This window comes from Prionailurus viverrinus, chromosome C1 (genome assembly GCF_022837055.1).
Source record: "Prionailurus viverrinus isolate Anna chromosome C1, UM_Priviv_1.0, whole genome shotgun sequence".
Classification (NCBI taxonomy): domain Eukaryota; kingdom Metazoa; phylum Chordata; class Mammalia; order Carnivora; family Felidae; genus Prionailurus; species Prionailurus viverrinus.
Genome location: NC_062568.1, coordinates 181,683,453 through 181,698,836, shown reverse-complemented (window position 1 = coordinate 181,698,836; position 15,384 = coordinate 181,683,453). Strand labels below are relative to the sequence as shown.

Sequence of the window (15,384 nt, the reverse complement as noted above, 5' to 3'; positions counted from 1 at the left end):
TCCCTTCCATCTTCCCCTCCTCACGTACACCTTGCACCTAACACCTGCCACAATGTATCTTAATATCCTCTTTATGCATCTGTTTTACCCCCAGTAGACTAAGTTCCTCGACCGCAGGGATGATAGCTCATCCACATTGTGTTCCCATGCCTCAGCAGTATTTATTAGAAGTCATAACATAAATTCTGCTTGCCTTATGAAGTTTTTCAAAGAATCTTATCCAGCCCCCTCCAGGCCACTGTTATTGAAGGCAGTTGCGCCTCGCACTTTGAGGGACCAGGACAACCTCCTTTAAAGGGTGTCTAAGCATTTTTTTTCTTTTTTTACTTCTATTTGCATTTACTTTAGGCATTTATTCCCAGGCCATAAGTGTCTGTTTCTCCAGCTTCTTCTGGGATCTCTTTTTCTTCTGCAACCTCCTCTCCCGGTTTGGGGACTAGCTGCTCTTTCCCAGTAAGGACCATCTCCGCGTGGCAGGAGAGCTCACGTGGGGGTGGAACCGACCACGAGCCCTGTAAGTTCTGCGCCGCAGCTTGGGGGCTTTTGTTCACCTGGATGTGCCCAATAACCAGAGAATCTACATCTAAACCCTTAAGCTCAGCCTTCTTCTCTGCATGTTTAAGCACGTGCAGTAAACATTCAGCGCTCTTTTTGGGCCACCGACCCCGTGTCCAGCCCCACGGTTTGGCCTGGGCACACCCACACCTACCAACTCCACCACTGCAGTGACACGGAATGGCACACGCTGTGTCTACAAAGTGACATCTTTCAGATACTTGGTGGCTTTTTGGATATGCATACCCTCGATGGCCCTAGCAGTTTCACGTGTGTTCTTAAAGTGAACACAGGGGCACCCTGGTGGCTCAGTCAGTTAAGTGTCCAACTTCGGCTCAGCTCATGATCGCACGGTGTGTGAGTTTGAGCCCCACGTCGGGCTCTGTGCTGACCGCTCCGAGCCTGGAGCCTGCTTCGGATTCTATCTCTCTCTCTCTCTCTCTGCCCTTCCCCGGCTCACACTCTTTCTCTGTCTCTCAAAAATGAGTAAAAACATTTTTAAAAAGTTAAAGTGAACACAGAGATTTGAACCTCTTGATTTGCATGATGGTGTAGGGTTTTCTGGGTCAAGGGAATAGCAAGCGAACCATTTTCAGAGACCGCCTCTCGCCACTTAGGGGAAGAGCTGTCCAAGCATCTTAAAGGCACGGCTGCTGCCAGTGCTCTTTATACATTATGAATGTTCACAAAGCAGAATAAGGACTGGGCAGTCTTCTGAGGGAGGGGCTGCTGTGCCATTTTGATTAAAGTGAAGATTGATGTCCCCAAGGCAGACCTTAATGAGGCCTTCAGTGCTCTCATAAAATTTCCACCTAAAATAAGCATTTTGGGGATGACTGGCCCAGCTCTTAACAACCCCTCCCCTTTTTCTTTCTTTTTTTTTTTTTTAATATTTATTTATTTTTGAGACAGAGAGAGACTGAGCATGAACGGGGGAGGGTCAGAGAGAGGGAGACACAGAATCTGAAACAGGCTCCGGGCTCCGAGCTGTCAGCACAGGGGCCCGATGCGATGCGGGGCTTGAACTCACGGACCGCAAGATCGTGACCTGAGCCGAAGTTGGCGCTCAACCGACTGAGCCACCCAGGCGCCCCTCCCTCCCCTTTTTCTTGGAACTGCCTTGGATCTCCCAGGGCAGGCTGCTGGCAGTCACATTTAGACTGTGGGACAGCACAGGATGGGACCGGGGAAGACCGCCTGTCCCTGGGACAATCAGATTCTCCCTGACTGGCACAGAGAACTCCAGCGAGCCAGTCTCTGCCTGGAGCTGAAACTCAGAAGCCATGTTCTCTACCACGAATGGAAGAGATAGAGAATGTTTGTCACCAGTGATGAAGACCGAAACCGAGGCGAGGGATGGAGGGAAAGAACGTCCGGAGTCTTCCACGGATCTTCCACAGGTGGCTCCGTTCCCACTCTGGAGTTCCATGAGACACCCCTAGAGTGTTGTGGCAAAGTTCCCCTTTCCAGGTTGGGCTCAGTCAACTGGATTCTGTTCCTCACAACTAAGAGAGTGCCAAGAAGAGCAAGAGCGGAAGGTTCCAGGCGTCCCGCCTTAACTGGCCCAAAGAGCTGCTCACACAACCATCCTCGCTCTTTCTCTCCTGAGCAGCCGAACAGAGAAGGGAGAAGAGGCAGAGACCGACAGGAGCCTGCTTGATATCTGAGCTTCGCTGGATGTGTCCCTGCAACCTCATCATGCTTCAGTTTTTCTCTCACCTGTGCAGCAAAGATGTTTGCTGAACCTTCTCCACTGAAGTGCTCTGAGGCTTAAGTAATAAATGTGTGCTCTGCAGGTTGAATTTCTCAGATTAAAAACAAAAAAAATGGCACATGATACTCAGTAATACTTGGAAATCTACCATCCAGAGAAATATATTTTCTAGTGACATTTTCCCTGAGCACTTGGAATGCTCGCCTGTGTATTAGACCTAAATATAAACTACAAATCTTGGGCCTATCTGTGTGACCCCCTTGACCTACAATTTCCCCACTGGAGAAATCAAGGTTTGACACTTGCCATAAATTCCGAATCACCCACGATAACATCGGCGGCGGGGGGCGGGGGGGGGGAAATGAATAAATACGATTTACATATTTTCCACAGCCTTTGTTTGGGGCAGAATCGTAGATCTCCTTTCGCAAATCCTAATTTCAGTTTCCCTTCTTCTTCCAGGAAGAGCAGGAAAGAAAGAAAAAAAAAGAAAAAAAGAAAAAAAGAAAAAAAAGAAAGAAAGAAAAAGCCTCTGCTTTAAGAGAAGGGAACAGCTTGAGGTATGAGCAGCCCACAGGCAAGATAAGCCTACAAGAATTCATAGTCGCTGCTGTCCAGTAGTTGTATGACCCAGGAGTGTGAGAACCAACCAGGACAAGGCTTGGAAAGGCTTGCAGTGAAAAAGACCATTAGAAGCAGAGTTCCCACGAAGCTGCTGAGACTGGAGGTGCTGGGAGTGGAAGAAGGTTCCCGAAGGGGAGGGGAAGCCAGGTGATAATCAGAAACAGCGTATAGGCATTTCTGGCCTTGCAGAAGAAAGGGCCCTGGCGCTCCTGGACCCAGCAATTTGTTGGGATTTCTTTTTTAATGTTTATTTATTTTTGAGAGAGAGAGACAGAGCACGAGCTAGGGAGGGGCAGAGAGAGAGGGAGACACAGAATCCCAAGCAGGCTCCAGGCTCTGAGCTGTCAGCACAGAGCCTGACAGAGGACTCAGACTCACAAACCATGAGATCATGACTTGAGCCGAAATCAAGAGTTAGACGCTTAACCGACTGAGCCACCCAGGGGCATCCTGCGATTTCTTTCTTTCTTTCTTTTTTTTTTTTTCCTTCTAAGAAAACACTTGAGTCCTTAACTTTATATCTGTGAGTCATTTTTCTGAATGAGGGCACCCTGGATTGTATAAACTCAGGACCCACAAATTCCAGACATGCACTGATATTAGGACTTGTTATAAACAAAGTTGTAAAGTCCTTCTCCCTCCCCTCCCACCTGCCCCTCTCCAGCCCACTGTCCTGGTTTCTAACTGCCTAGACCTTACCAGGACCAAGCTCAGTCCTGCCTCCTCAGTACCCCACCACCTTTTCCATCTTCCTCCTCAAAACCAATCTGGCTGGCACAGTTGGTGGAGCATGTGACTCTTGATCTGGGGTCGTGAGTTCAAACCACGTTGGGTGTAGAGATTACTTAAAAAAGAAAAAGTTTAAAAAAAAGAAAGAAAGAAAGAAACCCAAATCAGCCTGTCCAGTTCTCTTAGGACCATGCTGCCTGACTCACCTCTTTCCAAGGTGACAATTAATTATCTAACAGATTAGAGCTCTACTGAGGGATCACAGCCTGAACATTGATTGGAATCATGGGTTACAGTGAAGATACAGAACCTTAACCCAAGTGAATGAACTTAAATTAAATTTAAAAAATAACTTTTATCATTTATTTCCTATTACAAAAATGGCATATTTGAGAAATTTTAGAAAATACAGAGAAGCCCAAAGAAAACTATAAATATTACCCTGTAAGAAAAAACACCCAAAATTCCATCACCCCTTGCTAATCTCCCTGAACATGGTCATCTAGGTTGCTCTTTTCTAAACATATATAGATATATATTATATGATTTCTACACACATGGAAGAATCAGAATGTAATATTATTTTTTAATCTGGCTTTTTCATTTAACAATATAGTGTGAACATTTTCCCCTATCATTTAATACTTGTTTACAGGACCATTTAAATTTTTTTTAATTTTTAAATGTTTATTTATTTTAGAGAGAGACAGAGCACGAACAGAGGAGGGCAGAGAGAGAGGGAGACACAGAATCTGAAGCAGGCTCCAGGATGTTAGCAGAGAGCCGGATGCAGGGCTTGAACTCACAAACTGGGAGACCATGACCTGAGCTGAAGTCAGACACTTAACCAAGTGAGCCACCCAGGCGCCCCTATAGGATCATTTTAAATGGCTGTATAACACTGCACACAAAGATCAGCTAAATCTTGGGATAACCCAGATGAAATGGGCAAATTCCTAGAAAAACACAGACTACCAAAATTGACTCAAGAAGAAACAAAATATCTGAAAAAACCTGTAACAAGTAAAGATATTAAATTAGTAATAGTATTAAAAAAAAAAAAAAGACAACTTCCCACAGAGAAAACCACAGGCCCAGAATAATCTACTGGTTAAATCCACCAAATATTTACAGAATTAACACCAATCTGTCTCAAACTCTTTCAAAAAATTAAAGAAGAGGGAACGCTTCCTAACTCATTCTATGAGGCCAGCATGACCCCGATACCAAAGCCAAAGACATCCCCCCCAAAATAAAGGAAATTATAGACCAGTGTCACTTATGACTAGAGATGCAAAATCCTTAACACAAATTAGCAAATCCAATCCGACAGCGTTGAAAGGATTATTGACCATAACCAAGAGGGATTTATCCCAGGAATGCAAGGGAGGTGCAACGTAAGAAAATTAATCAATGTAACCCATCACATTAATAAAACCAAGAAGAAAAACCCATACAATGATCTCAGTTAACACAGAAAAAGACTTTTGACAATATCCAACCTTCTTTATGGTAAAGACTCTCAGAACACAATGGATGGATGGATGGATGGATGGATAGATAGATAGGTATATAGACAGAGAGAGAGAGATAGATGATAGGCTGACTATTACCAAGTATTGGCAAAGATGTGAATAAATCTTTATGCACTGTTCGTGGATGTGTAAATTGGTATACTCACTTCAGAAACCTGTTTTGTGGCATCTAGTAAAATTGAACATATGCAGGCGCGAGGACCCAATAATTGCATTTCTAGATATACACAAGAGAAAATGGACATATATGCACCAAAAGATGTGTACAGGAACGTCTGCAGCATTTTTTTTGTCACAGCCCCAGATGGGGAGAAAATGTTTATTGGCAGCGTGGAAAAAACAAAGAGCGGCAAATCCCTGTGATGAAATCACGTCTGGCAATGAAAATGAGCCGGCTGCAGCATAGATGGACCTCACAAACGTAAAGCTGAACAGAAGAAGCCCAATACACAAAACGTACACACCGCGTCACCCCATTTGTAGAAATTTCAAAACCACGCAAAGCTCTCTATGGTTGGAAAGGAGCAGAGTGGTTCCCTTTGGAGTGAGGGATTAGGGACTACCAGTGACAATCCGCGTTCTCAGGCCTGGAGAAACCCACTGGCCACTCCTCAAAACTCAGAGATCCTACTACACACTGGGCTTTAGCTCCTCGTCCCGAGTCCGCAGCCATCAGCATGCCCCAACGCCCACCTGCAAAGGCAGATAAAGGGCTTGAGTCCTCCCGTACCTTTTCTTTCCTTGGGCCCCAAGCACTTTGAATGTCTACCCTCTTTCCTCTCAAAATCTGCCTCCTCCAATCCTAAAACCACATGGGATTTCTCCCCAAACCATCTGAACATTTGGCCCACGTGCCTGAGAAAGCTTCCCACCTCACTAATCAGGAGGGGGAGAGTCTCACAGAACCCACACCCCATCACCTAAAAAGAATCATCCTGGGGCGCCTGGGTGGCGCAGTCGGTTAAGCGTCCGACTTCAGCCAGGTCACGATCTCGCAGTCCGTGAGTTCGAGCCCCGCGTCGGGCTCTGGGCTGATGGCTCGGAGCCCGGAGCCTGTTTCCGATTCTGTGTCTCCCTCTCTCTCTGCCCCTCCCGTGTTCATGCTCTGTCTCTCTCTGTCCCAAAAATAAATAAAAAACGTTGAAAAAAAAAAATAATAAAAAATAAAAAAAAAAATAAAAAGAATCATCCTGCCTTGGAATCCCACCTTGGCCACTTACTAGCTGGAGTAACGACCTTGGGTAAATCACTTAACCTTTCTGAGGTTTGAAAGGTTTGAAAGGATTGAAAGGATTGAAAGTAATACCTGCGTTTCAGGTTTGTTTCAGGGATAAGAGGGAAAATGTGTAAACACCAAACACAAAGATTGGCACTTTGCTCAATGATTTCATTTTTGCTAAAAAGCAACAGCAGAAGCAGAAAGCACACCCTTTCTAAGCCCTGGGCTTATCCTGGGTTTAGGTGCGAACTCCCTACGGGAACAGTAGCCCATGCCAGAGCGAGGCCATGAACCCAGAGTGCAGAAAGGAAATGTAGGTGCCATCTGGCCAATTTCCAAGTAAAGCAGGACCCTCTGCAAGCCCACCGCAGGGACCACCTGCTTCCATTGTGCTCACCGCAAGAAACTCACCCTTCCGCAACGCAGCCCAATCAGCTTTATTCACGCTTACCAATTCATTCAACAGAGATTTATGGACTACCTGGTAAAAGCCAGATGCTGTGCCAGGTGTCGAAGATGCTTTGATGAGCAACACAGGTGCCAACCCTGTGCTGTTGATGCTTGGGACCTAGTGGGGCAAAGAGTTCTCCCTTTTAGGGGCACGTGGGTGGCTCAGTCTGTTAAGCATCTGACTTGATTTTGGCTCAGGTCATGATCTCACGGTCGTGAGGTGAAGCCCCATGCTGGGCTCCAAGCTGGGCGTTGAAGACACAGAACATTTCCTATTTGGTGGGCACTGTGCATCCTCTGGGTTCTCTGGGGACAGCCAGGTGTCTAAAGTTGGCCTTTCCTTTCATGAGTGTGGTTCTGTAGTTTCTTCTTCAGGGATTGGCCCCCTACCCGCCCCCCATCACGGAGGGACTCTCATCTGCCATTCTCTTGGTCAAGCAACCCTGCTGTCTTTGTTCCTCCAGCAGACCAACCAGATGGGACCTAGCATGACTCCATCTGAGGCCGCTTGGGTTCTGGGCCCAGAGCTGGTGTGAGCAAAACACTCCTTTGCGCTGAGTGCCCCTCTCATCCCGGCTGGCCAGCCTCCCCTTCCCCCTTCCCCATAGATTTCTCAGATGGGAATCAGACCCCAGCCCACCACCATCCCCAGACTGCAGGGGCATAAATTAAGTTTCTGAATAGCCCTTCTCTCTGGACGTAAGGAAATTTCACAGCAGCATACTGAGGTGGACGGGCAGAGGGAGCTTTCGCCAAAGCTGGGTCAGTGAGGAGGTGCAGTAGTGGTAGAGAATTTAAAAATCATAACAAAACCGAGGCACCTGGGGGCTCAGTCGGTTAAGCGTCCGACTTGGGCTCAGGGCGTGATCTCACAGGTCACGAGTTCGAGCCCCGTGTCGGGTTCTGTGCCGATGGCTCGGAGCCTGGAGCCTGCTTCGGATTCTGTGTCTCCCTCTCTCTCTGCCCCTCCCCCTCTTGTACTCTGTCTGTCTCTCTCAAAAATAAATAAGAACATTAAAAAAAATTTTTTTAATCATAATAAAACCAACCAAACGTTGGTCCAATTTTTCTTACCAACGGGGTAATAAGGGGGCTGTTGGGGGCCCCCTACAGCACACCTACAGCTCGCTCTAAAACTCCTCTCCACCAGTGGTTACAGTGTGACCTTTTAGTACCCCCGACCCGGGTGAGGGCATTAAGAGCCAACGAGCCAGTGTGATAGTATCACCCTTGAAAATGGACATCTGGGACTGGCCCCTCACTGTGACCTGTATCTTGATGTATCACTTTAAACTTCCCACTTACCAGACTGTCACCCTCACGTCAAGCTGGAGTCCCCCTTCCTGGTTCTCCTACTCCCATCCTGGAGATAATACTACCTCTTGGGGGGCAGGAACATTCGGAGTGAGTTAAGAGACAAAGCACCCGGCTGAGAGTTTGGCACACAGCGGTTCCCCCCGCCCCCAACACTCCAAGCCCCGCCCCACGCTGCCTGCCCCCAGGGACTCAGAAGCAGCCCTGGCAGAGTGGCCTCTTTCACACCTGTGCTCTGGTTTCCCCCAGAGTGTCACCTGTCCACCCATCTGTGCTAAGCACGTCCTTCCACTTTTCTCCTCGACCTGGAGGCTACGTGGTTAACTTTGTTTGCCCACACCTTTTTTCAATGAAACCTACAATTGAACCATTAAACTCCACCCTGTCGTGTTTCACTTAGGGAGAAGAACCAGAGAGACTAGGTGACTTCCCAGAGCTGCACAGCCCTTACATGGTAGAATGGAACACGGAGTGGAGCTCTCCTGTCCCTCCGCTCACTGCCTGTCTTGTGTCATCATGCTGCCACCAAATAAGCCCACCTGTGGTTTCTTAGCAAAGAAAACTGTGAAGTCTGCCTTCTGCCTTTGTGCTCCCTGAAATCCCAACACACTTTGGCGAAATGATCTGCAGCGAAGTCCTTAGGTTCTATCACAGCAGTCATTCAAGTATCACACATTTCAATTCGGGTTGATTTTACATTGCACGCCTGCATAGAATAAAGAATGCATGCTAATTAGAAGGAAATTTGACAAAGAACTGACCATGGGCGTATTAAGATTATGTAACATTGCATCAAAAGTGTGGAAGTGGATACAGACATTAAGGAGGAAAAGGTCCAGAAATCAGATGTGCCCAGGGGTGAACTGGTAAACATGTAACAGATGGAGGTAAGGAGAAGCAAACGAGATGTGGCTCGTTAGAAATCTGCTGATTTCTGTGGTGTAAGTACTACCGCCATGGCTGATTCCAAGGCTGTTGTGATCACAGGTAAGGTCTGTGATTGTTATTCACTCATTCTTTTTCTTGTATCAAGAATAAGCCAGGCGTTGTGTGAAATACTGGAGACAAACAGGACGGGAAAAGAGATTCGGACCTCATCCTCTTGGAGCTCAGTCTAGCGGTGAGATAGATTTGATCGTAACACCGTGAAACACATGTAAAATTGTAACTCTGATGAATGTTAAGGAAGGGGAGTATGTGGTGCTCGGAGGCCATGGAACCAGAGGATAGACAGTCAGCTTGCCTGAGGGGGTGATCCTTGCACTGAGATATGAAGGAAGCTTTGGAGCATCATCATGAGAGAAGTAAGCAAGCCAGAGCATGTGCAAAGGCCCTGTAATAAGATGAAAGTTGCCTGTCACGTGAGCGCATATAGCCATAATTACCTTTTGTCCTTTTTTTTCATATTTCCTTACCTGTAAAGTTTCAAAAACCAGTCAGAAGCATCCTGGTTGCTGCAAAGATAATTAGGATTTTTCTATCAGGAATGCAAAGATAAATATTTAATGCTCTATTTTTCAACTTCTTAAAATAGCCTTTTGGTTGAACCCCATGTCAGAAACAGTAATTTTGAAAGCCAGAATTTATTATTTGCAAGAATTGGGTTTTACTGGGAGAAAAAAAAAAAGAGCTTCTCTTGAGACTTTGAAAGGAAAGGATGTAGAACTTAAGCTTCAGCTGTGGAATGGAGAAGGGAGAGAAGAGATCAACCACATCTCCCCTGGGCACCCAGTGGGGGAGGGCAGCTGGGCCACGAGCCGTCCTCCATGGACGATATTGGTGGGTCCTGGGCAATGGCAAGGCAGTGTGGAAGCCAAGCCAAGGCTCAAAGACCACCATAGGGCCAGCCCTGGGCCATATACACACGGCTATCACCATTCTCCGGAAAGGGGCTTTCACTGACGGCTCCTGCCGGTCACGCATGATGATCCAGAAGTAGGACACTCTTCTGGACCCCAGAGTTGTGCTGACTGTCATTGGAGCTGCCCCTTGGTCAACAATCCAGGTCATACATAATCTCCCAAGCATAGGGTGGTGTTCCTGGCTCTCAGAGGGGCCTGGGGAAGAATGGGAAGCAGAACCCTTAACTGCACTGGGATGGGACTGGGAAGTGGTAAAGACTGCCCAGTGCACCCATTTGAGAAACGGAAATGTGGAACATGTGGCGGGAGTATGGTGCAAATTAAGGATGGAGGGGTCACGGCCACACCGGAGGGCCTTGTAGGCCCTGCTGAGGAACGTGTCTTTAGATCAAGCAGCAGGCCACTAGAGAGGACAGCTGTGAGTTACCGTGTGAAAAGAATCGAGAACCGGAATTCTTTCTGCTGGGACTAGATGAGGGGCCAGGTCGGTGGTGTCTCCATCGTCCCCACACTGTTTCTCAAATGCCCTGCCCGTCATGTTCTGGAATTCCTGCTGACTCTCGTGAGCTCCTGAACTCTCCTGACTCCAGCCTGATTCTCCACTCCTGATTCTCTTCCTCCTGGAAAGAAAAGATGCTAAAACACATTACTGGTGAGAAAGTGAGGAAATGGGCTTTGCCCACATGTTGGTGAAGATTTTAAAAAACCTGATACCATACTTCGGAGGGCAACGTATAGAAATGTATCCCAAAGAAACAACCCAAATGTCCATTAGGAGGGAGTTAAATAAAGCATGACACATGGTCCATTCATCTGTGGAATATTATGCCATGGTTAGAATGATGTTGTACCATTTATAGACATGGAAAAGTTCCCATAAGAGACCAGAAGGCAAATAGCAGGTTAGCAAATGATACCTGCAGTGTGACTCGTGTCTGTGTGGGTCCGTGTGTGTCTACACACGGAGGGTAATTTCAAGCTGATGGTGGTGGCTTGGGGACCTTATGGGGAACTATCACCGTGTATAGACTACCTTTCTGTATTATTTGAATGCTGATGTATTATTGCTTTCGAAGACATGAAAAGCAATAAAAAGTTAAGGCCATTTCGGAAGCTGGAAGACAGAGAAGCTCTCCCTGTCCCGCTCCTCCCCACCCCTCCACACCAACTCTGCCAGGCCACCTTTGAGGTTCAGTGACCCATGCCACCCAGTGGTCTTTTCTGAAAACATGACCTCAGTCAAACCATTTCCCCCCTGGGAGAAACCCCAAATCTCTCACAATGTACTCAAGCCACGATTTTTTTTTAATGACGCCATGTGTCTGGCTTCAGGAATTCAAATGCAATGTTAATTTTATGATTCTTCTCTCAAAACAATTTGCAATCTATACAGGACTCGGAGAAGAGAGGAAGAAGTCTTATTTCATCCACTTAAAATTAAAAGTGTTTCTTTTCAGCCTTTTTTAATCTCGTGACAATGTGATCCTTGTCTATTGTACAAGGTCTCGTCAAAAAAAGAACACTAATTATACCAAACACAAAAAAAACCAGCTTTTAAAACTCTGGTTTTGACCAATTAATTGAAAGTAATTATAGTTCGAAAAATTCTTGCCTGTCACAGAAGTTAACTAAGCTCAGTTAACTTCATTCATTCATTTATTCAATGAGTATTTTGAGTGCCTGCTGTGTGCCTTGGTTTTAGAAATGATTATTTTAAAAATAGACAGAGATGAGCAGTTTTAAAATCTTGAGCCTCGTGGAGTTACCTTCCAACAGGGATGGGAGTTGAGAGAAACAGATAAACAATGCAGTGACGGAAAACAGAAAGTATCAGGAGATGAGAGTTCTAATTTTAAATACAGGGGTCAGGTAAAGCCTCACTGAGACCATAAAACTCCCAATGTACAGGAGCAAGTTGCATGGGATAGCAAGTGCAAAGGCCCTGAGGTAGTGAGGGAGTGAGCCTGGCATTTTGAGCAAACAGCCAGGAAGCAAGCCAATGCAGACAGAGCAGAGGCGCAGGGAAGGGAGCTGAAGGGATGAGACAGAGAGGCAAGCCCCAAGATGGAGCATCTCCAATATGGTCAAGAACAGCAAGGAGGCCAGAGAGAGCCCAAGGATGCTTTCCCTGGATCTGCCCTCCTGAGAAAGACGGCCGGCAGCCAGCCCTCCGTCTCTTCTCCGTGGAGAAAGGAAAGAGGGGCAACCATATTTATGGTGATCACAGAGGGAAACCGGAGCTGCCCTTGGGCTGGAACATGGGGAATGGTCAGAATAAAGACACATCCCTTGGTGTTGGAGGCGCCTATCAAGCATCAGAGTGTGCTCCAGAGTCATCCCAACCTGCTCCCAACATCTCTAAGGACCTCTACCCAGGGACCTATTCTGTCACTGTGGGTGCAAGTGACAACCAAGAAGACTCCCATGGTGGCAGGTGATGCAGGACAAGGTGTGGACTTGGTCTTCCCCGTCTGATGTTAACCACCCAAACCGTCAACACATCACCTTTTTTAAGTAGCAAGAAGAATAAAGCCACCATGTGATTCTCTTAAAGAACAAACAGGGGCGCCTGGGTGGTGCAGTCGGTTAGGCGTCCGACTTCAGCCAGGTCACGATCTCGCGGTCCGGGAGTTCGAGCCCCGCGTCGGGCTCTGGGCTGATGGCTCAGAGCCTGGAGCCTGTTTCCGATTCTGTGTCTCCCTCTCTCTCTGCCCCTCCCCCGTTCATGCTCTGTCTCTCTCTGTCCCCAAAATAAATAGACGTTGATTTAAAAAAAAAAAAAAAAAAGAACAAACAAACGGGGCGCCCAGGCGACTCAGTCGGTTAAGCCTCCGACTTCAGCTCAGCTCATGATCTCACGGTTTGTGAGTTTGAGCCCCACGTCAGGCTCTGAGCCTGCTTCGGATTCTATCTCCCTCGCTCTCTGCCCCTCCCCCACTCACACTCTTTCTGTCTCTCAAAAATGAATAAAAGCATTAAAAAAATTAAAGTGCACACAAAGATTTGAACCTCTTGATTTGCATGATGGTGTAGGGTTTTCTGGGTCAAGGGAATAGCGAGCGAACCATTTTCAGAGACCGCCTCTCGCCACTTAGGGGAAGAGCTGTCCAAGCGTCATACTCTGTCTGTCTCTCTCTCTCTGTCTCTCTCTGTCTGTCTCTCTCGAAAATAAATAATAAAAAAATTTACAAAATTAAAAAACAAACAAACAAAAGCAGAGCAGGGTGGGGACAGCCAGCAGATGAGGTCAGAGAGCAGCAGGGACCAGCCTAGTAGGGCCACGGAGGCCATCACAAGGATTTTGGCTCTCATGCTGCATGCGACAGAGCCATGGAGGGCTCTGAACAGAGGAATGATGAGGTCTGAGTGAGGTGCTAACCAGGCCTCATCCCGGTCTCTGCGCTAGGGAGCAAGGGTGGAATGGGGCTCGCACAAGAACCCGCCTGAGAGACCGTGAGGGTAGATCAGCAGGCGGGGGACGCGGAGAGGCATGGTCACATCCGGGTACGTTTGAAGGTAGACACAACAGGATTTATAAAGCACTGGAGGTGACGTGTGAGAGAAAGTGAGGGGCAACCGTGGCTCCCAGTCCCGGGATACTGGCCTGAGCAACCAGAAGGCGGGAGTAAGCATCCACTCAGAGGAGAAAGAGCAGGTTTCCAGGGCAAGATCAAGAGTTCACTCGGGACACTCTACATTTGAGATGTTTAATAGCCGGTCTTCTGCAAATGTCTCATAGGAATCTGGACGTCTAAGGCAGAGTCCAGGAGAGAATCCTGAGCCAGGGGCAAGACTTGGGAGTTTTCAGTGTGCAGATGGCATTTCAAACTCCACTGGATGAGCCCACCAAGCAAGAGGGGAAGAAAGAAAAGCTCCAAGGCCTGAGCCCTGCAGCATTCAGAGGCTGGGAGATGCAGGGGACCGGAGATGGAGACTGAGAGTGGGGGCCCAGTGGGAGATGGGGAGACCAGGGTGTCCTGGAAGGCAGAGAGAGAAGCATTTCGGGAGAAGGGAGAGAGCAGCTGTGCCAAAGACCACTAAAAGATCGAGGATGGCGAGACTGAGGATTGACCTGTGGCCGTGGCGATGGGGTGGTCACTGATGACCTTGGTGACAGCACTGTCCATCAGGGCAAACGCCTGAATCGAGAGGGTTCGAGAGCTCAGGGGAGAAGAAGAAATGGAGACAACATCCTTCTCTTTAAGAAGCTCTGCTGCGACAGGGAGCAGAGAAGGGACACATTTCCGCATGTTTTGCCGGCCCCTGGGAATGAAGGAGGGGGTACACGGAATGGATGCCCATTGGGGGCGGGGGAAGGGGGGAAGGAGCCAGAAGTGTTTGCATGGGTGAGGAGGCTGGGCTCCATCACAGCTGAAGAGTGGAGGCATTGCCAAAGACACACACAGGCCCTCCATCCACGGAACCAGCCAGGGGGCAGGAGGGGGGTGGGGCGGGTGGGCAGAGGCCAGGGCCACAGATGCAGCAGCAGCATGGGATGCCTGCAGAAGTCTCTTCTGGAAGTTTCTGTTTTCTCTGACAGTGAGTTCACCGACCAGTGCTAGGGCTCGAGGACAGAGGAAGAAACATGAAAAAGGAACGGAGACACAGACTAGAGAATAATCTCCCTAACTAAAAAGAGGGAACGGTAGGCTTAACCAACAGTCCAAATTTGCAGTTTCCAGTTTGCAAAAAGACAAACTCGGGTGCTCTTGGTCGGAGTGAAAACTGGCATATCATTTTGGGTCATTCGGACAATAGGGACCATAAGTGGGATCCTTGTGGGTGGAGGTGGGATCTGAGCTGATTCACTGAGTACGGAGAATTCGGATATTTACTGAGAAGTCAATAGTAATGCCAAGCGCTATACATGAACTAGCTCATTTAATCCTAACAAAACCCATTGAGAAGTAGCTATTTTTACCATCATCGCCAAGCTCAGAATCATTAGCTGTAGGTCACACAGATTTAAGTGGCAGACCTGGGGTTCAAACTTCCATCTGTCTGGCTCCAGAGTCCCGGCTCCCGAGTGTGCCTCCAGCCTGTTAGTGGGGACCAGCAGATGGGGCAGCATCCTTGGCTGAGTCTTTCATCAGAACGTCCTGGTAGGATGAGCTCCATGTGGACAAAGCCAGGTGATCTACCAGGATGCACGTAGGAAGGCTAAGCAGAGGGAATCGAAGGATACTGTCCGCTTAAACACACTGGACCTTCCTGAAAAAACTGACGACCCAGGGATAGAACTGGTCGGGGTCGGAAGTCACAGAGCCCCATGCTGAGTTTTCTTCAAGCAAAGCACATCTGTATTCAGAAACTTTTACGGAGCCAGGATAGGAAAATCCAAAGGAAGAAATGTGTCCAGAAGCTTTTGAGAGGAACACTCAC

General features: G+C 47.7%; 1 pseudogene; it reads right to left on the bottom strand.

Annotated features, from left to right (window-relative positions):
* Positions 1 to 352: 352 nt before the first annotated feature.
* On the bottom strand, positions 353 to 15,120 carry LOC125171766 (60S ribosomal protein L17-like; annotated as a pseudogene).
* Between the last annotated feature and the right edge of the window lie 264 nt (positions 15,121 to 15,384).